Source organism: Bos indicus, chromosome 24 (genome assembly GCF_029378745.1).
Source record: "Bos indicus isolate NIAB-ARS_2022 breed Sahiwal x Tharparkar chromosome 24, NIAB-ARS_B.indTharparkar_mat_pri_1.0, whole genome shotgun sequence".
Lineage (NCBI taxonomy): Eukaryota > Metazoa > Chordata > Mammalia > Artiodactyla > Bovidae > Bos > Bos indicus.
In genome coordinates this window covers 45,775,875-45,798,151 of record NC_091783.1, presented here as the reverse complement: position 1 = coordinate 45,798,151, position 22,277 = coordinate 45,775,875, and the positions used below count along the sequence as shown (strand labels likewise).

Below are 22,277 nucleotides of genomic sequence, written 5' to 3'. Positions count from 1 at the left end.
CCAAAGTAATTGGAGATCAGGAGCGACTGTACTTTCGTGGACCACAAGGTGCGATGATGAGACAGACTTGTAGGGAGACTGTGCAGGTACGGGTCCTGGGAAGGCTCTGCACAAGTTCATGGTGCCTGCCGCAGAACAGCATCAAAGGAGAAAGGCCACAAATGTGAGATAATTGGGGAAGAAGAAGAGATAAGCTCGGGGTGAAGGATGGATGAATCAAAAGTGACATTAAGCGTTAGAGAGCGGAGGAGCCAGAACTCATGATGCGGGTGGGCGACGCACATGGATACTTCCTGGCAGCATCTACAGGAGTGGATAACTGCCTACTGAAAGTGTGTGTCCAAAAATCCCTCCTTAGGAATGTGCACAAAAGAAACGTGTGCACACGGCCACACTGAGGGACCAGTGCCACAGAGTTCAACGCAACTCTACTCCTAACAGCCGAAAAACGGGCAACAAGTCAATTGCCCATTGCCGGCAGAGTAGCTAATGATTCCTTTGCAGAGAAAGTGAGGGGATGACCTACAACTTCACGCAGAGCTATGAATGCATCTCGTAATGTTGAACAAAAAGCAGCCAGGCACAGAACAGTACAGACTGTGTGATCCCACTTATGCGAAGTTCAAAATAGGCTAAAACTGAGAGAAGTCAGGGTACCAGTCACCACAGGAGGGGGGATCAGGGGGACTTCTGAAATGCTCAATCTGCTGGCTACCTGGGTGTGTTAGTTTGTGAAAAGTACATATCGTATATTTACCATATGTACCCTTTAATGTCTATCATCGCACTTTAATAAAAGTTTAATGACAGTGTAAAGTAAAAGCAGTTGAAGACCTATGACACTGAGTTTGAGATGTCTGGACAGGCAGCTGGAAATCCTCAGGATGCATTTGGAGATGCGGGACTCTGGTCTGCACAAGAATCCAGATCTGGAGACATTTAATTTTGGGGCGCGGGCGGGGGCTGTTTAATCTGAAGAGACAGGAAGAGGGAGCAGTTAGAGCAGCAGTAGGTGCTGTTAGAAGGCTGAAGGCAGATGAGAAAGGAGCAGAGCCATTTATCAGAAGCCTATTCAGCACTTTCCTCCACTGGGACCCCCTGCTTCATTCTGTGAGCCTTGATTTCTGTCCTTTGGGCCTTATATTTTTGTGGGGTGGAGGAAAGGTGTTCCTTTATCCCTTTCGGTGGCATCATATTCCCCGAAAAGCTGAAGAAACAGGGGGCTGGCGAGGTGAACGGTCCAGGCTGGCGAGAGTGGCCTGAGGCACCAGCCCAGCCGTCCGCTTGAAGGCATGTGATGCCGTTGACCATGCAGCTGCCAACCAGGCAGGCGGGCCCCTGGGCAGGAGGGCAGGCCCCACGGAAGGGCCTTGAAGGTCAACCAGAGGGGGTGGGGTGATGCACCACCTGGCTGTCCTGCTTGGTATACAGGGGCCTCTCGAGATACGGGAGGAATGTGCTGGAATCCGTGCACACACACACAGCGGCGACACAGGCTTGTTGTCACACCGCCTCGTGTGGGCTGCTAGGCTGGTGCTTTCTCTGTAAGCACGGCAGGTCAGGAGGTCAGGGTGCTATCGCAAACACCTGTGTGATGCTGGCGGCCAAGGTGATATGGCCATAACAGAGCCAGTACATTTCCTCTGATGGAAAATACCAGGGCAGCAGGGACTACCAAACATAGCCACATAAAACATGGAGGCGTCTGCAGCAATGCAGAAGGAAAATACTTATCAAGATACCTCTGTCTCTCACACATGTCCCACTGTCCCCACCATGAACTCTTAACCATTACACACGGAGTGGGCAGGAGTGGCAGAGTAGCTGTTTGGGCTGAGCGGGAGACGTCCTGCATGGAAGCCCCTCTGCTCGTTTTCAGGACGCTCCCTCTGTCGTGGGCTGCTACGCCTCCTCCATCACCGACTGACATTCCTCCTCAGCGGGATGTTGGACGGGTGTGTCAGCCCCCAGGGTAGAAGTGTCCCAGGACCAGTGGTTCTCATTTCCACTCCAGAGCCTTTGTTATGTTATTTCCCCCTAGAAAGATGCCCTTGAGAGTCCGAGGGATGGGGTTTCCGATTCTGGGCTTCTGAGCATGATAATGTGAAGATGTGGGGCAAGTTCTGGGTGCTCTCCTCAGTCTTCTCATCTGTAAGATGGGAACGGCGCCCCAGCGGCGTTGCCCCAGGAGCATGGAGACCCTGGCAGACAGACAGCACACTGTAGTTGTTCTCCATCTCACTTCCATTAACCTCTGCCTGGAATGTCCTGATCGTCAACAGGACCTTGTTTTCCAAGTGGTTTCACTAATTAGATGGTGTATCTGCCTCGCCTGATCCTGGCTCAGCTCCCAGGCTTGGGAGCACCCACTGTGTGGCCCAAGTTAGCTGAGGGCTGGAGTGTTGTTCTGGAAAGGAACACGGTGTCTCCACATCCTCTGAGTGAAGTCACTTCTGTAATTTCTAAAATGTCTTTGAAAAGCTAGCGACTACCTGCACATTTGAATTTGACAGCTCACTTAAAAAATTGCACGTTTCCATAGTTAATAATGTTTTGAAAATACAACTGTCGGAGGGCTTCTGGATGCTAGAGTGGTATTGTTTCTTGACCAGGTATTAGTTACATGAAGTGTGTTCATTTACTAGAAACTTATTTATGAAGTGTTCACTCTTTGGCTACAGGTTTTCTGAGCCCGGTCATTTGAATTCATAGTAGGCACTGAGGACTGTTATGGAGTGACTGCTGGCTCAGCCTGAGGGTCAGAGGTCTTGGACCAGAGTCTAAAGAGGACCTTGAAGAGGTCACTTTAAGGCTACCTCTGGTAGGCAAGGAGACCCCATCAGCTTGTTACCAGCCAGATCAAAAATGTTAGAGCCGAGGTGTGCACAAAGGATGGACACTAACTTTGCCTTGAGGGTCAGGAAATTCCTCGTAAAAAAAATGCCAGTGACATTTGAACTGGGTATTGAAGACTGAAGAGGGGTGTATCTGGTGGGAAGAAAGAGACGGCAAGAATAGTATGTACAAAGACAGTAAAATTAAGGGCAAAACTGGGTCTGAGGCTCAGAAAATATTCTAATGCGGAAGAGCTTAGTGTGTTAATGTGTGTGTGATTAACGGGAAGCGAGGCTAAAGAAGTAACCAGCGGTTGGATCATGAAGCACTTTGTCGAGCTCGGGAGTTGGGATTTATCCTTCAGGTGGTAGGCTCTCTGAAGGCTGCTAAGTAGGAGAGCCCACCGCGGCTTCTCCAGCACTACCCTCTCTATCACCAGCCTCAGCAGCTCCACAACCACCAACCTCACCACCACCTCCACCTCCTCCACCACCACCCTTACCATAACCCCCATGTCCACTACTTCCTTCCCCACTAAGCATCTGCCTGCAATGCAGGAGACCTGGGTTCGATCCCTGGGTCGGGAAGATCCCCTGGAGAAGGAAATGGCAACCCACTCCAGTACTCTTGCCTGGAAAATTCCATGGATGGAGGTTCATGGGGTCGCAAAGAGTCAGACATGACTGAGCGACTTCACTTTCTTCTTTCCTTCCACCGCCACCTCCTTCACTAAAGTATCTACTGCAATAACTGCCTTCGCAGAGTGAATTATCACAATGATAATTATAGCACAATTAATTAGGGAACAACACTTAGATGTCACTTATATTTTACTACTTAACAAGGCCTGGGGAAGGACACAGAGAGAGTGTGGAGCCTGGAGCCGAGCCCCTTGGTTTTTAGGGAGGCTCCCCTTTGCTAACCTGCATTCTTCGGCTCACCATTGGTGTCATGAACTGTGCTTTATGCAAAATGATAAGATCCAGACCAAAAATTATCGAGGAGACAGAGAGGCATCTGAATATAGGCTTGCAAGACAGCCAAGAAGAAACAGATTTGCTTATAACTTGTTGATAATACAATTTTTAGAACTTGTGTTTTTCTTTTGCAATTCAAGGTTTCAGGATTTCAAGCAATGCAAATCACTGCCTATGGTAGAAAAACAATAGCCAGGAGCACTACCTTTACTGTCTCATTTAACTGTTAAAAGAACTACAGTAACAGGTTCATATGTTTCCTTGTTAATATGAGAAACTTGTGCTCAGAGGATTAGACAAGTTCCCCAGAGCTTCACAACTCATAAGAGGTTTTTAAAAAACAGCTCTTCGCTCTCATGTGATCTGACGTCCTTTTGGGAATCGGTGAGTTGGGGCACAGGCCTGAGATTGGGAGATTATACCCTGGGTGGAGAGTCTGTAGTGGAAAAGAATACTGAGGGGAGAGGACTCGCACGGCTTTCGGAGGTGCTCTGGTGCCCTCTGGTGGCAACACAAAGGTATCACGGACCAAGGAGTGCTTAGTGTGCCTGAGTTCAGTGATCACGTATGTACACAGGATGCACGCACATACACATGAAAAAGGGCACGAAGTGGGCAGTGGAAATGGGGACGGGAAAGAAAGAAGTACAGGAAGGGCGGAGTCATTCTGGTCCCACTTACCTCTCAAGGTCTGTCCCCCCTTCCCCCTCCTCACACTATTTTGCTTTCTCCCTTAATCCAAGGATGAGCCGCAGTTCTTAAGCTTTGGTGTTAACAGGAAATCAACAGAGAGCCTGTCAGCGCAGCATCTGAGCTCCAGCTTGAGGGTTTCTGATTGCTAGGTCTGAAAGGGCCCCAGCAATCTGCCCTTAAAAACCAGGTTATTCTGATGCAGGTGGTTCTTGGATCACACTTTCAAAAAAAAAAAAAAAAGTGCTATTTAATATTTACCTTAAAAAATGATGCTTCATTATAAACAAAAACTGTGCATCCTAAACCAGTTAGCAAAGTGATCCAGGGGAACTCACAGATTACTGACTTATTTCTGCTCTCATCTGGTTAAAGATGAAAACATGAAGTGAAAGTTGCTCAGTCGTGTCTGACTCTTTGCAACCCCATGGACTATACAGTCCATGGAATTCTCCAGACCAGAATACTGGAATGGGTAGCCATTCCCTTCTCCAGGGGATCTTCCCGACCCAGGAATTGAACCGGGATCTCCTGCACTGCAGGTGGATTCTTCACCAATGGAGCCACTAGGGAAGCCCAAGAATACTGGAGTGGGTAGCCTATCCTTCCTTCAGGGTATCTTCCTGACCCAGGAATTGAACCAGGGTCTCCTGCATTGCAGGTGGATTCTTTACCAGCTGAGCTACCAGGGAAGCCCTAAAGATGAAAAACAAACAACAAAACAAACAACCTCCAGCCATACTGGTGGCTTAATTCTCAAAGAGGAAAGTTAGAACATTTTAAGAGCATTCAAATGAGTAAATCTGTTAAAAGAGTGGATCCCAAACTTGAGTTTCTTGGAAGCATGCTTCTAGAGAAGTTGATATGTGCCCACATAAAAAGCCTTCACTGATAAAGTAAGAGATCCATCAGATATGCTGGTACTAAAGTCTTTGAGACTACAGTATGGAAAGATGCTTAATTTTATTCAGCTTAATATACCTAGAACTTGTTGGGTCATGTGACTTTTTTTCCTGTTTTTTTTTTTTTTTTTGTAACATGTTTATTAAAGTTCTCAATAGACCAGCTTCGGAAATACTACCTTAGAATAATAAGAATGTAAATTAAAGATTTTTCTGGGTTCTGGAAAAAACTCCAATAAGTGGGAAAGAGTAGTCTTATATAAATGATGCTAACTAAATATTCATATGTAAAAGACTAAGAATTTTACCTCACACATATAAGAATTATATATAAGAATTATATATAATAATTATATATATATATATATATAAGAATTAACTCATATAAGAATTAACTCAAAATAGATAAGAGACCTAAATATAAGAGTTAAAACTGTTAAACTCTTAAAAGAAGTGTTTTCATGACCTTGGCTCAGGCAATGATTTCTTAGATATGACACCAAAAGCATAAGCAAGAAAAGAAAAAATAACTTGGACTCATGACAATTAAAAGCTTTTGGATTTCAAAGGACACCGTCAAGAAAGTGAAAGGACAGCTCATAGAATGGTAAAACATATTTGCAAGTTATATCTCTCATAAGGGACTTGTATTCATAATCTGTAAGGAACTCTTACAACTCAGTAATAAGACGACAACCTAATTTTAAAAATGGGCAAAAGATGTAAATAGATGTATCTCCAAAGAAGATAACACAAATGTCCATTAAGGACATGAAAAAATGCTCAACATCATTAATCATCAAGAAAATGCAAATCAAGACCACAATGGGATATCACTTCACACCCACTAGGAGAGCTATAATTAAAGACAGATAATATAACTGTGGAGAAGTGGGGGAAATTGGAACTCTAATACATCCCTGCTGGTAAAAATGTAAAATGGTGCAGCCATTTCAGAAAACAGTCTGACAGCCCCTCAAAAGATTAAACAAATAGTTACCATACACCTAAGTAATTCCCCTCCCATGTATGCGCTGAAATGAAATTAAATCACACAAAAATGTGTACATGAACATTTATAGTGGCATAATTCGTAACAGCCCAAAGTAGAAACAACACAAATACTCATTAACTGATGAATGGAGAAACAAAAAGTGGTATAAGAACACAATGGAATCTATTCAGCCATAAAAGAGAGGAAATACCAATTCCTGCTGGAGTGTGATGATCTGGAAAGCCTTATTTCTGCCAAGTAAAAGTCACATTTTCATATATGTGAAATGTCCAGAATATGCAAATCTATAGGGACAGAGAGCTGATTAATGTTGACCTAGGGCTTTGGAGAGGCTGGGGGAAAGTGGGGAATGACTGCCAACGAGTACAGAGTTTCTTTCGCAGGTGATGAAAATGTTCCAAAATTGATGATGGTGATGCTTTTTATACAATTCTGTGAATATTATATGCTTCAGTGGGTGAATTGGATGGTATGTAAATTGTATCTTAATAAAAGTGTTATAATAAATTTACAGGTTTTTTCTTCCATAGAGGCAGTGGAAAGTTCTTGAGAATTATGTATGAAAACAAATATTTATTTAACAATTAAGTGTTTAGTCTATCTTGACCACCTTTAACAAGACCTATTGCCTGCTCGAGCTAAAATGATAACAAGGACATAAAGTTTGAAAAATACACACTCCTAAGGGTAGTGGAGACAAGATGGTAGAGTAGAAGGAAGTGAGCTCACCTCTCATGAAAATACCAAAATCACAACTGCTTAAGAACCACAGACAAACAAAACAAAAAAACCCACTGGAATCTACCAAAAACCATACGCTACGTCCAAAGACAAAGAGGAGGCCACAATGAGATGGTAGGTGGGGTGCATTTGTAATAAAAGCAAATCCTGGGTGGGTGACACACAACAGGAAAATAATTATCTCACAGAGGTTCTCCCACAGGAGTGAAGGTTCTGAGCCCCACGTCAGGTTCCCCAGCTTGGGGGTCTGGCATTGAGAAGAGAAGGCCCTGCAGCATTTGGCTTTGAAGGCCAGTGGGGTTTGATCCTAGGAATTTCATCGGATTGGGGGAACAGAAATCCCACTCTTAGAGAGTATGCATAAGGTCTTGTGCATACCAGGAATCAGGGGGAAAATCAGTGACCTCATAGAAGCCTGGGCCAGCCCTACCTGCTGGTACTGGAGGGTCTTCTGTGGAGGTGGGGGTGGCTGTGGCTCAGTCTGGGGGCAAAGACACTGTTGGCAGTAGTTCTAGGAAGTACTCATTGGTATGGGCCCTCCTGGAGGCTGCCATTTTCTCACCAAGACCTGGCCCCATCCAGCAGCCTATATGCTCCAGTGTGGGATGCCTTAGGCCAAACAGCCAACAAGGCAGTCCCATCAGTCAGTATTCCTGACCCCACAGCTGTCCACTAAACACATCTCTTGACATGACCCTGCCCACCGGAGGGATAGGACCCAGATCCATCCACCAGTGTGAAGGACCAGTCCCTCTCACCAGGAAGCCTGGAAAACTCTCATAGACCAGACTCATCCACCAAGGATCAGACAGCAGAAGAAAAAGAATTACAATTGTAGCCCCCAGAACAGAAACTGCAATTACAGAAAGCTAGATAAAGGGAGATGGCAGAGGAATCTGTTCTAGAAGGAACAAGATAAAACCCCAGAAAAACAATTAAGTGAAGTGGAGATATGCAATTGATCTGAAAAAGAATTCAGAGAAATGAAAGTAAGGATGATCCAAGATTTCAGAAAAAGAATGGAGGCACAGATCAAAATGTTTAACTAGAGCTAGAAGCTGGAGCTAGAGCTAGAAGATCCATAGAACAAATAATCAGAGACAAGCAATGCAATAAGTCAAATGCAAAAATGCACTGCTGCTGCTGCTGCTAAGTCGCTTCACTAGTGTCCAACTCTGTGCAACCCCAGAGATGGCAGCCCACCAGGCTCCCCTGTCCCTAGGATTCTCCAGGCAGGAACACTGGAGTGGGTTGCCATTTCCTTCTCCAATGCATAAAAATGCACTAGAAGGAATCAATGGCAGAATAAATGAGGCAGAAGAATGAATAAGTGAGCTGAAACTGCAGTGGAACAGAATAAAGAATGAAAAGAAATGATAGTCTAAGAGACCTCTGTTGGTTATTAAATGATCAACATTTGCATTACAGAGGTCTCAGAAGGAGAAAAGAGAGAGAGAGGACCTCAGGGAATATTTGAAAAGGCAATAGCTGAAAACTTCCCTAACATGGGAAAGAAAACATTTACCCAGGTCCAGGAGGCAAAGAGAAACCCAGGCAGGATAAACTCAAGGAGGAACGTTCTGGGATACATAATAATCAAACTGACAAAAATTAAAGACATAGAGAAAATATTTTTAACAAGGGAATATCAATAAATAACATACAAGGGAACTCCCGTAAAGTTATCAGTTGATTTTTCAGCAGAAACTCGGCAGGCAGAAGTGAGGGGCACAATACATTTAAAGTGGTGAAAGACAAGAACCTACAACCAAGAACACACTGCCTACCACGTCTCTCATTCAGATTTGATGTAGAAATCAGAAGCTTTATAGACAAGCAAAAGCTGAGAGAATTCAGCACCAGCAGACCAGCTTTGCAACAAGTGCTAAAGGAACTTCTCTAGGCAGAAAGGAAAAGGCCACAACCAGAAACATGAAAATTATGAATGAAAAAGTCCACCAATAAAGGCAAACATACAATAAAGGGAGGGCTTCATCTACACGAATATGAAATCAGCACTCATGAGAAGAGGAGAGTACAATGCAGGATACTGCAAATGTATTTGAAATGAAAAGAACAGCAACTCCAAACAATCTTGTTTACATACAGACTGCTGTATCAAAACCTCATGGCAACCAAAAATGAAAAATATACAATAGATAACCATATACACACAAAGAAAAAGGGATCCAAACACAACACTAAAGTTAGTCATCAAATCACAGAGAAGAAAACAAAAGAAGAGTGGGAGCAAAAAGACCAGCAAAACACATCAAAACAATGAGCAGAATGGCAATAAGAACATACATATCAATAATTACTTTAAACATAAATCAAATGCTTCAACCAAAAGACATAGACTGATTGAATGGATACAAAAATAAGACGTGTATATATGTTGTCTGTAAGAGATCTACTTCAGATCTAGAGACACATACAGACTGAAAGTGAGGGGATAGAAGAAACTTATTCCATGCAAATAGAAAACAAAAAAAACTGGAGTAAAAATACTCATATCATATGAAATTAACTTTAAAATAAAGATTGTTACAAGAGACAAAGAAGGACACTACATAATGATCAAGGGATCAATCTAAGAGTAAGATATAGAATAGTAAATATATAGGCACCCAATATAGGCAAATAGTAACAGTCATAAAAGGAGAAATTGACAGTAATATAATAACAGTGGGGGAATTTAACACCCCACTTTCCTCAATGGACAGGTCAAACAGGGACAGAAAATCAGTTAGGAAACACAGGCCTTACATGACACATTGAGATCAATGGACCTAACTGATATTTATACAGAATCCCATCCCAAAGCAGCAGAATAAACATTTTTTTCAAATGCAGATGAAATCCTCTCCAGGATTGATCACATACTGGGCCACAAAGTGAGCCTCGGCAACTTTAAGAACACTGAAATCATATCAAGCATCCTTTCCAACTACAATGCTATGAGATTAGAAATCAACTATAAGAAAAAACTGTAAAAAACACAGACACACGGAAGCTAAACAATATGCTACTAAAAAGCCAGTGGGTCACTGAAGACATCAAAGAGAAAATAAAAAACCAAACGAAACTAGAGACAAAAGAAAACAAAAGCATGATGATGCAAAGCCTATGAGATGCAGCGAAAGCAGTGCTAAGAAGGAAGTTTATAGCAATGCAATCTTACATCAAGAAACAAGAAAGATCTCAAATAAACAATCTAAACTTACAGCGAAAGCAGCTAGAGAAAGAACAAAACCCAAAGTTAGTAGAAGGAAAGTAATAAAGATGAGACAGAAATAAACGAAATAGAGATGGAAAAAATTGAAAAGATAAATGAAAATAAAAACTGGTTCTTTGAACAGATGGGGCTTCCCAGGTGGCTCTGGACTAAAGAATCCACCTGCCAATGCAGGAGATGCCAGAGACACAGGTTTTATCCCTGGGTCAAGAAGATTCCCCACAGGAGGAAATGGCAGCCCACTTTAGTATTCTTGCCTGGAGAATCCCATGGACAGAGGAGTCTGGTGGGCTAAAAGTCCACAAAGAGTCAGACATGACTGAGTGAGCATGCACACACACTCTTTGTAAAGATAAACAAAGTAGGTAAAACTTTAGCCAAACTCATCAAGAAAAAAGGGAGAGGGCTCACATTAATAGAATTAAAAATGAAAAAGGAGAAGTTATGATCGACGCCACAGAAATACAAAGGATTACCACAAGCAATTATATGCCAATAAAATGGACAACCTAGAAGAAATGGACAAATTCTTAGAAGGTACAAGACTGAACCAGAAAGATATAGAAAATATAAACAGACCTATTGCAAATACTGAAACTGAAATGATGATAAAGAAACTTCTGACAAACAAAAGTCCAGGACCACATGGCTTCACAGGTGAATCCTATCAAACATTTAGAGGAGAGTTAATACTTATTCTTCTGAAATGCTTTCAAAAAATTGCAGAGAAAGGAACACTCCCAAACTTACGCTATGAGGCCACCATCACCCACACATCAAAACTAGAAAAAAGATATCACAAAAAAAGAAATTTACAGGCCAATATTACTGATGAACATAGATGCAAAAATTCTCAACAAGATACTAGCAAACTGAGTCAAACAATACATTAAGAGGGTTGTACACCATTATCAAGTGGGATTTATCCCAAGGTTGCAAGGATACTTCAATATCCGCAAATCAATCAACGTGATATACCACATTAACAAATTGAACAATAAAAACCATGTAATGATTTCAATAGACGGAGAAAAAACTTTTGACAAAATTCAATACCCATTTATGACACAAATTCTCCAGAAAGAGGGTATAGAGGGAGACTATTTCAACATAATAAAGGCCATATATACAAAGCTACAGCTAACATCATACTCAACTGTGAAATACTAAACACATTTCCTTTTAGATGAGGAATAAGAGAAGGATGTCCACTCTCACCACTTTTATTCAACATGGTTTTGGAAGTCCTAGCCAGAGCAATCAGAGAAATGAAAGGAATCCAAGTTGAAAAAGAAGTAAAACTGTCGTTGTTTGCAGATGACATACTACACACAGAAAATCCTAAAGATGCTACTAGAAAACTACTAGAGCTTGTCAATGAATTTGGTGAGGTTTCAGGATACAAAATTAGTACACATAAATCTCTTGCATTTCTACACATTAACAATGAAAGATCAGAAAGAGAAATTGAAGAAACTAATTCCATTTACTACTGCATCAAAATGAATAAAACACCTAGGAATAAACCTGCCTAAGGAAGCAAAAGACCTACACTCTGAAAACTATAAGATGCTGATGAAAGAAACTGAAGACGACACAGACAGATGGAAAGATATACCATGTCCTTGGACTGGAAGAATCAATACTGTTAAAATGACTATATCACCCAAAGCAGTCTACAGATTCATTGCAATCCCTATCAAATTACTACTGGCATTTTTTACAGAATTAGAATAAAAAAATTTACAATTTGTATGGAAACAGAAAAAACCCCTAATAGCCAAAGTAATCTTGAGAAAGAAAAATAGAGCTGGAGGAATCAGGCTCCCTGGCTTCAGAGTGTACTACAAAGCTACAGTCATCAAAACATTATGGTAATGGCACAAAAAGAGAAATATAGGTCAATGGAACAGGAAAGAAAACCCAGAAATAAACCCACACACCTATGATCAATTAGTCTATGATAAAGAAGACCAGAATACATGGTAGAAAAAGACAGTCTCTTCAATGAATGGTGCTGGGAAAACTGGACAGCTACAAGTAAAGGAATGAAATCATAACATTCTTTAATACCACAGACAAAAATAAACTCAAAGTGGATTAAAAACCTATATGTAAGACTGAATACTATAAAACTTAAAAAAACATAGGTGGAACACTCTTTGATATAAATTGCATCAATATATTTTTCAATGCATCTCCTAGAGTAATGGAAATAAAAATAAACAAATGGGATCTAATTAAACCCAAAAACTTTTGCACAGCAGAGGAAACCATAAATGAGACGGAAAGACAACCCACAGAATGGGAGAAAATATTTGCAAACTATGTGACTGACAGGATTAATCTCCAAAATTTGGCTAACAACTGATGGCTCAATATAGAAACAAACAACCCAATCCAAAAATGAGCAGAAGGCCTAACTAGACATTTATTAAATGAAGATGTACATATGGCCAAGAGTCACATGAAAAAGTGCTCAAAATCACTAATTATTGAAATGTAAAAAAGTGTTAGTTGCTCAATCATGCCTGATTCTTTGCGACCCCATGCACTGTAGCCCGCCAGGCTCATCTGTCCATGGAATTCTCCAGGCAAGAATACTAGAGTAGGGTAGTCATTCCCTTCTCCAGGGGATCATTGCTGCTGCTGCTGTTGCTAAGTCGCTTCAGTCGTGTCCGACTCTGTGACCCCATAGACGGCAGCTCACCAGGCTCCCCCGTCTCTGGGATTCTCCAGGCAAGAACACTGGAGTGGGTTGCCATTTCCTTCTCCAATGTATGAAAGTGAAAAGTGAAAGTGAAGTCGCTCAGTCGTGTCTGACTCTTAGCGACCCCATGGACTGCAGCCTACCAGGCTCCTCTGTCCATGGGATTTTCCAGGCAAGAGTACTGGAGTGGGGTGCCATTGCCTTCTCTGCAGGGGATCATTAGAGAAATGCAAATCAAAACTACAATGAGGTATCACCTCACACCAGTCAGAATGGTCTTCATCAAACAGTCTACAAACAATATATGTTGGAGAGGATGTGAAGAAAAAGGAACCCTCCTACACTATTGGTGGGAATGTAAATTGGTATAGCCACTATGGAGAACGGTATGGAGGTTCCTTAAAAAACTAAACACAGAACTACCATATGATTCAGCAATCCCACTCCTGGGTGTATAGCTGGGGAAAATCATGGTTCGAAGGGATACATTCACCCCAATGTTCACTGCAGCTCTGTTTACAATAGCCAAGATATGAAATCAACCTAAATGTCCATCAACAGATCAATGGATAAAGAAAATGTGATAGATACATGCACAGGAATATTACTCAGCTATAAGAAGAATGAAATAAGTCATTTGCAGCAACACTGGTGGGCTTGGAGATTATCATATTAAGTGAAGTAAGTCAGAGAAGGACAAATATCATGATATCACTTATATGCAGAATCTAAATGATACAAATGAACTTATTTACAAAAGTAGAATAGACTCACAGACTTAGCAAAGAAATTTATGGTTACCAAAGGGGAAGCATGGGGGAGAGAGAGAAATCAGGAGTCTGGGATTGGCATATATACACTACTATATTGGAGTGGGTTGCCATTCCCTTCTCTAGGATCTCCCAACCTAGGGATCAAACCTGCATCTCCTGTATTGGCAGGCAGATTCTTTACCACTCAGTTACCTGGGAAGCCCTATATATATACAATGGGCTTCCCATATATACAGGAGATAATGAATGAGGACCTACTATATAGCACAGGGAAGTCTACTCAATATCGTATAATAACATAAATGAGAAAAGAATTTGAAAATGAATAGATGTATGTATAACTGAATCATTTTGCTGTACACCTGAAACTAACCCAATATCGTAAGCCAACTACATTCCAATATAAAATAAAAACTTAAAAAAAAATGTTCCTGGAGAAAAGACGGGAAAAACATTCTGTTTGAACTGTCTAATAATGTGCCCAATGACATTCACGGTAGCTTAGTTGAGAGTATTAACAGTATCTTACTTTACTCTTTCTGGAACTTTTAATATGTGTGATCGTCCAAGGAAGGCAGGGTGGGGATTATCATCTCCATTTTATCGGTGAGAAAACAGGTTCAAGGACAGGAAATGCCTTGTTCCAGGTCACAGAAAGAAATGGGACATGGGCTGAGGTCTTTGGACTCCATGTCCAATGCTTTGGTTACACCAGTGCGGTTTCCTTCAGTTGTCATGACTGTCCCCCCGCAGATCTCCATGTCACTTACTGGTGTTCAATAGCTCAAAGCCTCCTTTGTTTAATTTCCTTGGCGAGAGTCCCTAGTCCAGGCTGGTTACTTTTATCGGTCTCCAGTCGATCATGCCTGACTTAACAAACATTCTCACACTGTCCTCAAGTTTCATCCTTGCTCAAGAGACTCCAAGGGCAACCATGAACGTTTGGGTGTGAGTTCTGGCTAAGAGATTTATGAACCGGGTATTTGTGTATACAACTTTTAACTTACTAGATTCTTGGGTATTTGATCTGTAAAATGGGAATAAGATGATCAACCCTACAAGAACTATGAGATTTAACTGAGATTTTACTTACAGTTCTTCATGGCCACGTCTGTCTCACCTGATCCTACTCCCTGACCTTGCATCGAATCTGAAGTATTTTGCTTAGCTCGCAAGGCCTTTGGAAACCTCTTCCCTTTCCAAAAGCCACACAGAGCACACAAGGGCCAACATCACACTCTTTGGTGCTGGGCTACTTTCCAGTGAATTTTCTGGTCTTAGTCGTCTCTCGCCTTGAAAATCCCTGTCAAAGTGTGGTGCTGAATCATGGAATAAGGGTCAGAAAAAGCTCTAGCTCTATCCTAATAATCCAGATCTTCTGAATCACACCCCTTGGGTGGTACTGGTAGAAAAGCACAAAATATTTTTCATAAGCTCTGCCATTGTTACACCCCCTCCTGCACCGCTGGTACACAGTAGCTATAAATTCTAAGCTTCTTGAAGCCAGGAGAGGTTACAGGGTCTTTGTTGCTATCACATTTGTTAGCACAGATTTAGGCACCTAATAGGACTTAACATCAGTACTTCTGTGATTGAAGAGACAATTCCGTGCTCAGCTTACTAGTTCTCAAACTCCACCAGCACCAGCATCACCTGGATCGCTGGTTCCCACCCCCAGAGTCTCTGACTTAATAGGTCTGGGGCAGTGCCTGGGAATTTATATCCCTAACATGTTCCTAGGTGATTCTGATGTGGCTGGTCTGGGGACTACAACCTGTCTCCATTCAAGTCTGGCCTAAAGACCAGCAGCATCAGCACCACATGGGAACCTGTAAGTTGCAGTGGCTCAGGCCCTCTGCTGTAGCTTTGTTCTGGGCCTCTATGTGAGGCCCAGCAGCATATACTGCTCTCACCCCACCCAGAGCCCCCTCTCCTATGCCCCTCCCTCAGTCCTTCATATACTCTGGAGGATCGGCCTTCTCAAGTCACTGGGTGATGCTTGTAGAAATGCAGTTTCCTGGTCCTCTTCACCTGTTGAGTCCCAGTCTCTGAAGGTGGGGCCCCAGGATCTGCTTTTGAGCCAACATTGCCTTTTTTAAGGATGCACCTTCTGGAATTATTTGCTAAAGTAGGGATTGGTTTGTTGTTAAGTTGTTTACCAAACACTTAGCGCTGCCAGGACCTGGAGTTGGGGGGGTGGGGGTGCCCGAGAGATGCATGATCTGGCCCTCAGAGAGCTTTTAGCATGTGGAGAAGATGGTTTAGTGAACAAGTCACGGTGTGATAGGTGCACAGGAACTCAAGTCATGGAGGTGGTCTCTGCTCATACGCACCCGTGTTGGGGTGAAGTCCCGCTAAACGTCTCTATACCACGGGGATCAGAATGGGAGGGGGAAGGTTGGCTGCTCTTTTCTCCTTTCTACTGTGAAGGATTTTGCTTGTTGACCATGAGTGGGATCTCCTGAGTCTTGCCTTGACTCTAGTTGGGAGAGCCATGAACATTTCCCAGGTTTCCTGGCCTTCAGAGTGGCAGGTGCCATCTCTCTCTGCATATCCCTCTTCCCTGGGTACTTGCCTTTTTCGCTGTGCAGTCCCTTGGTGGATATTGGAGAATCATGTTGCTGTCTCAGGCTGTCAACAATGAGGAAGGAGTTTGGAAAGCAGAGGGGAGCTTTGAAGGTGTTGCCATGGGAGAGAGCTCAGCCTCTGGCAAGAGCCCCGTGCAGAACCGGCTACGTAATTCAAAGGTCCAGGGCAAAATGTAAATGCGGGTCTACTTAGCCAAAAATTAAGACTTTTGAGATGACGATAGAATAGCATTAAACCAAGGTGGTAGCCCACGTGACTGCATAGGGCCCATGCCCAGGAGTCCAATCTCAGCCCGGGAAACGAAACACACTATATTTGCAAATAACTTGCCTGTCAGGGGATAAGATGGTCTGTGTAGGAGAGAACTGGGGGAAGAAGAAAATAAAGGAGGCAATGCCCTATTTTTCTCACCATGGCTTAGAGGATTTACTTGAGTAGAACTGTGTCTGAGTTTACTTGAGTTTAACCCTCTCTCACTGCTCCTAGAGAAGAGGGTGGGGTGCTCTGGGGCATGTGAATCCCGGTCCCTATCCACGGGGGCCTTGGAGCCTGTTTCTGTTGAGAACCTGGGACCAAGGCCAAGGAGCCAAGCTGGGATCCCAGGGGAACGGGATGCTCAGGCTCAGGAATGGTGGTGGATACTCTGACCCCCGCCCCAGGCTCTCTGTCCTGCCTTCCTGGTCCTCACATCAATCTTTCCCCCTGCTTTCTCTGCTTTATGCCTGCCCTATGCCAGGGTAGCCACAGACTGGTTGAGCACCCATGTCTCTTGGGGAGTTTAAAAACAAAAGAACCGTCAGATGAGCTGAACAGGTCTTTGGCGGAGCCAGGAGCACAGCTAAAATATGTCTAGGTTCAGAGGTTAAGAATTGGACCCCAGAGCCAGGACAACTGTCCCTTGACAAAATAATGCTGCCTTGGTTCCTCCCACATGATGCTAGGTCACTTCAGTCGTGTCCAACTCTGCAAAACACTATGAAAACTGCTCCTTCCTTGGCCCAACTTAAAGGTTCTGATGGAGCTGCTCTGACTGCGGCCTGTGGCCACTGGGGTTTTTAAATGCTCTGCTGCCCTGGGAACTAGACTTGCAATCATTTTGAAATGTATGGAAACATCAAATCACTGTGCTGTCTACCAGGAACTAATAGTGTTATAGGGCACTGATATTTCAAAAACAAACAAACACTCATAGAAAGAGACCAGATTTGTGGTTGCCAGAGATGGGGAGCAGGTGGGTGGCTGGATGAAGGTGGTTAAAAGATACAAACTCCCAATTATAAGATAAATAAGTACTAGGGATGTGATGTACAACACAATCAATGTAATTAACACTGCTCTACATTATATGGGAGAAGGCAATGGCACCCCACTCCAGTACTCTTGCCTGGAAAATCTCATGGATGGAGGAGCCTGGTAGGCTGCAGTCCATGGGGTCGCTAAGAGTCGGACACAACTGAGCGACTTCACTTTCACTTTTCACTTTCATGCATTGGAGAAGGAAATGGCAACCCACTCCAGAGCTCTTGCCTGGAGAATCCCAGGGATGGGGGAGCCTGGTGGGCTGCCGTCTATGGGGTCGCACAGAGTCGGACACGACTGAAGTGACTTAGCAGCAGCAGCAGCTACATTATATATGAAAGTTAAGGGAGCAAATTCTCCAAGTTCTCATCAGGAGGAAAACATTTTATTTTTTCTATTTCTTTAATGTTGTATTTATATGAGATGATGGATGTTCACTAAACTTATGATCATCATTTCATGAAGTGTGCATGCCAGGTCATTACGCTGCACCCCTTAAACTTACACAGAGTGGCAGGTCACTTGTATCTCGTTAAACTGGAAGAAAAAACTGCTCTGCTGTCTGATTTGCTCTCTTCCGGCCCCCATGACTCTCCTTATCATGTCTGCCGAGGCCACACCATAGGGGACAGTCTCTCTCTAGCATTCTGGTGGGCCAGCAAGTAGTGGGGACAGGAGTGAGAACCACCCCATCCCCATCCCATTCCTGGCTCTGCCATGAAGGGTGGAACCTCACCTCAGCACCAAAACCCACCTGCTGTTTGCTCTCACCGACTCAATGGACGTGAGTTTGACTAAACTCCAGGAGTTGGTGATGGACAGGGAGGTCTGGCGTGCTGCAGTCCATGGGGTGGCAGAGTCAGACCCGACTGAGCGACTGAACTGAACTGAGTTAGAGGACCACCTGGCTCGTCTGCACGTGCTCCCTGCATTTCTCTGTGTTGGGCTTTTCTCCGTCTTCTTTAGTTCTTATTGCAGGCGTCTACCCGGTCAGGACTTCCTGCACGCGGGTCTTGTGGAGCTTCCCTTCCTGCCCATCTTTCTGTCCGCCTGCGGCAGCAGCTGCAACCACCACTGCCCTCCCAGCCCTCCACGCCCCGGCCACCCCGCACCCGACAGCCTTCGACCTCATCCTGTACCTGCTGGTACGGCACCCCTGCAGCTCCTCGCCTCTCGGCACTCTTCTCGGCTGGACCAGCGCTGCCTGTGCCCACGGAGCCGGGGAGACGGGCTCTGGGCCCAGGGCAGCGGGGGCGGAGGTGCTGGCCACCATCCGCTGCCTCACGCCTCCTCCCCAGGGCCAAGGCCGCCCACTCGGCAGGCTTCCGGGGCCAGTGCAAAACCTTGCTTGTCTGCCAGCTATTTCCTGTTAAGTGGTTTCATTTTTCTTTATCTAGTCTCCTTGGGGGCACAGGCTGGGGCCCAACAACCCTGAGAATGAGGCAAACCTTTTCAAGGGTCCTCTGTGCCTCCGGTACATGCCCCTCCTGCCTCCAGGCGCCACGGGCTTTTCATTGTAGACGAACCTAGCCCACTGCCCCTCATCAGAATCCACTGGGGGACTGAGGGCAGCAGGGCCTCGTAGTGTGTTGGAGTGACTCTACTGGGAGTCAGAAAAATAGAGCCCAGGAAATGGACATCCAGCTGTCTTCAACTTGCGCTGCCCATTGAAACCACACCAGGAGCTTTGAGAAATACCTGTTCCCAGACCCACTGCTGACTTAATTGGTGTGGGGGAGGGGCTGGGCATCCCGGATTAAACACTCCTAGCAGTGATTTCAAAGCCTGGATCTTGATCCAGCAGCATCCATATAATCCAAGAGTTTGTTAGACGCTCAGATTCTTGGCTCTACCCTGATCTACTAAATCAAAATCCTGGAGTTGAGGCCCAGGGATCTGGGTTTTGATAAGCACCGTAGATGATTCTTTAAGGCACAAGGGTTTGCAAATGGGGATGTACTGGAGTATGCAAACAAAGGGGAAGGGATGATTACAGAGAGCATCCTGTTTCTAAGTCTACACCAGTGGTTCTCAAAGTGTGGTCCCTGGACCAACAGCATCAACATCATCTGGGCACTTGTTAGACATGCAAACTCACAGGCCCTTCGCCAGACCTACTGAATCAGAAACTCTGGGCATGTTGGACATGCTTTCTCAGTGGTTCTGATGTGTGCTTGAGTTTGAGAGTCACTGTTCTCCCATCTACTTGCCTTACTTGAGACTTACATGATTTGTGTCTGCACTGTGGCGGCTCTGTAGGGAAAGGATGGCAGCCAAGGACAATTGTAGAGGCTTGAAGTTATTACCCATAAAATGATGACATGCCTAGGGTGAGGTGGTGCGTCTGTTCTGACGAGTTCTTTCCTTAATCACTCTTCAGGGAATGTCTGTTGGGGGAGGCTACAGGCAGGAAGTTTTGGAGGCAGGATTCCGTGAGCTGCCCACCCCTCCCTGAGCACCTGTGTGTGTATTATATGTATATGCCTGTGGATGTGTAACAGGTTTTAAGTTTCCCCAGAATGAGTGCACAGGCTCTGTAGAGAGAGAGAGTGGACACAGAAGGGTCAGTTGTTTTCCAGGGCTGCTGTGTGCCCACCTGTGGGGTAGTTCTGTGAATAATAGAGACAGAAACAATAACAACCGTGTGTGTACCTGCAGATTACTCTCATGTGTATGTAGGAATGTACAAGTGCATATGTGTGCATGTATTGCCTATCTGTATGTACATGTGACTATGTACATACTTCTGTGTTTAGCATATGTGTATACATCTATGTGTGTTTATATGTGTGTGTGTGAGTGTGTGTTACAACCATGATCCTCACAGGACTTATAATCTAATTGGAGAGGAAAAATACCTTTAATTGAAGCAGAGTACAGTTGTGCCCTGAGCTCCACGGTTATTGACTTTAAAGAAGCCATCGTTTAAACTTTTGAAGAAATTATCCTAAAACAGGTGGTGCTCTTCTCTGGTGAGGCAGGAAGAGGGAGGATGGGGTAGTTCAAATGGGGAAGGGAGAGGCACCCCCCTGGGTGCCCTGCCCATCCTTTCCTCAGCATCTTAAAGCCACAGAAGGGTTCTGAGCTGGCCCCGCTGGCCCAAGACGCCACATTTTAAAGAAGACCCCTGAGATGATGCCCAGGCTTTGCTGGATGTTCCCAGTCACTGTGACTCTGCTTGGGACTGTGGCTTCTCCATCTCTCCAGTGCCCACGGCCCCTGCATAGACTGATCTGTTTCCAGGGCTTCTTAAGTAGCCTTCACATGAACACTGCTCTTAGGTGGGTACAGTCCTCATTTTGTAGATGATGGACTGCAGGCTCCAAGACAATCCCCCAGCCAGTAGGTAATAGGGAGGGGCTCAAACCCAGGCTCATCTGAATTCAAAGCTGAGACCTTTTCATACCAACCTCCTGGCTCACCAACAAGGTTTGATGACTGTAGGAGGCTAGGTGGATTTATTATGTTTCTTGTAGGCTCATGGTCTTTCTGAGTTTATATCCTCAATTCCTACATCTTTCATTTTTGCAAATGTTCTTTCCCAACTTTCTGCAATCTCAACAGTAACAAAAATTTCCTTGCATTTCTGCATTTCACCAGAGATTCTAAAAACATCTTAAAGGCAGAATAAAACCTGTGTTCATTATTGTTGTTCTTCTGGGAGTTAAAATATGCTCAACTAACTTGCAAGCCAGGTTCAAAATCTTCAACTCTGTCTCTATCTATCTATCCATCTTCTATCTCTCTGTGTATTATCTGTCTGTCTCACTTTATAGTGTGACCAGAATGCTTCCAAATGCTAGTGGAGGCAGACGGAATGCTCTCAGGCTTTATGGGTTGATCCTGCCCCAATTCTGGGGTCACTCTGAGCTCTGACAGGGCTGAGCAGAGCACACACTATGCCCTGCCCATTTTATAATTTTTCTGACTGAGAATTGAGCTAATCATATGGCTTAGTCCCTGCATATTATCTTCTTGGTCTGTGCAGGGCCCTTCTCTTGAATCTATGAGGGTCTGTATGTATGTCTTTTCATTATTATACTCCACTCTCTTTTCCTTCTTGTACTCCAAGTGCCATTTTTTGTTTGTTTGTTTGCTTGAAAAATATGTGTTGCTGGTTTGTGTGCGTGCATTTTTAATGTATGAAATGGGTATTGATTTTACATGTCCTTTTCCTATTTGTGCCATCACTAGGTTTTTAGGATCGATCCACGGCTATACGTGCGGTCTTGGCCTTCAGCCTGCTCTGCTGGCTTCCAGGTGTGCAGCAGCCTTCTTGGCCTCTGCTTTCTCTCCAGCTCTCTCCAGTGCAACCAAGGCTGTTGTGAACAGCCCTGCTGGGAACCGTTTATACTCTGGAGTCGAACTTCTTGGTCACAAGGGGTCTTAATACTCAACGTGAGTGAATTCTGAGGACCTTTGCGCCCCACGTGGCAGCAGTGAGCAATTTCCCACCAACAGTGAGGACCTAGAGTTTGCTCCATGAGTGCTTGAGGAGAACCCGGTCT

The 22,277-nt window shown here is 44.2% G+C and overlaps 1 protein-coding gene across 6 annotated transcripts in view; it reads right to left on the bottom strand.

The window, feature by feature from the left end:
- SLC14A1 (solute carrier family 14 member 1 (Kidd blood group)) overlaps positions 1 to 19,067 on the bottom strand; it is a 55,013-nt gene extending 35,946 nt beyond the window's left edge. For 2 of the 6 annotated variants that reach the window (XM_019987020.2, XM_070778979.1), the window contains exon 1: positions 18,909 to 19,067. The gene's annotated coding sequence lies outside the window, so the exon portion shown is untranslated. Of the gene's footprint in view, positions 1 to 4,493; positions 4,725 to 18,908 lie in introns of all 6 variants that reach the window. The other 4 variants (XM_070778983.1, XM_070778985.1, XM_070778981.1 and 1 more) reach the window with 3 other exon arrangements.
- Between the last annotated feature and the right edge of the window lie 3,210 nt (positions 19,068 to 22,277).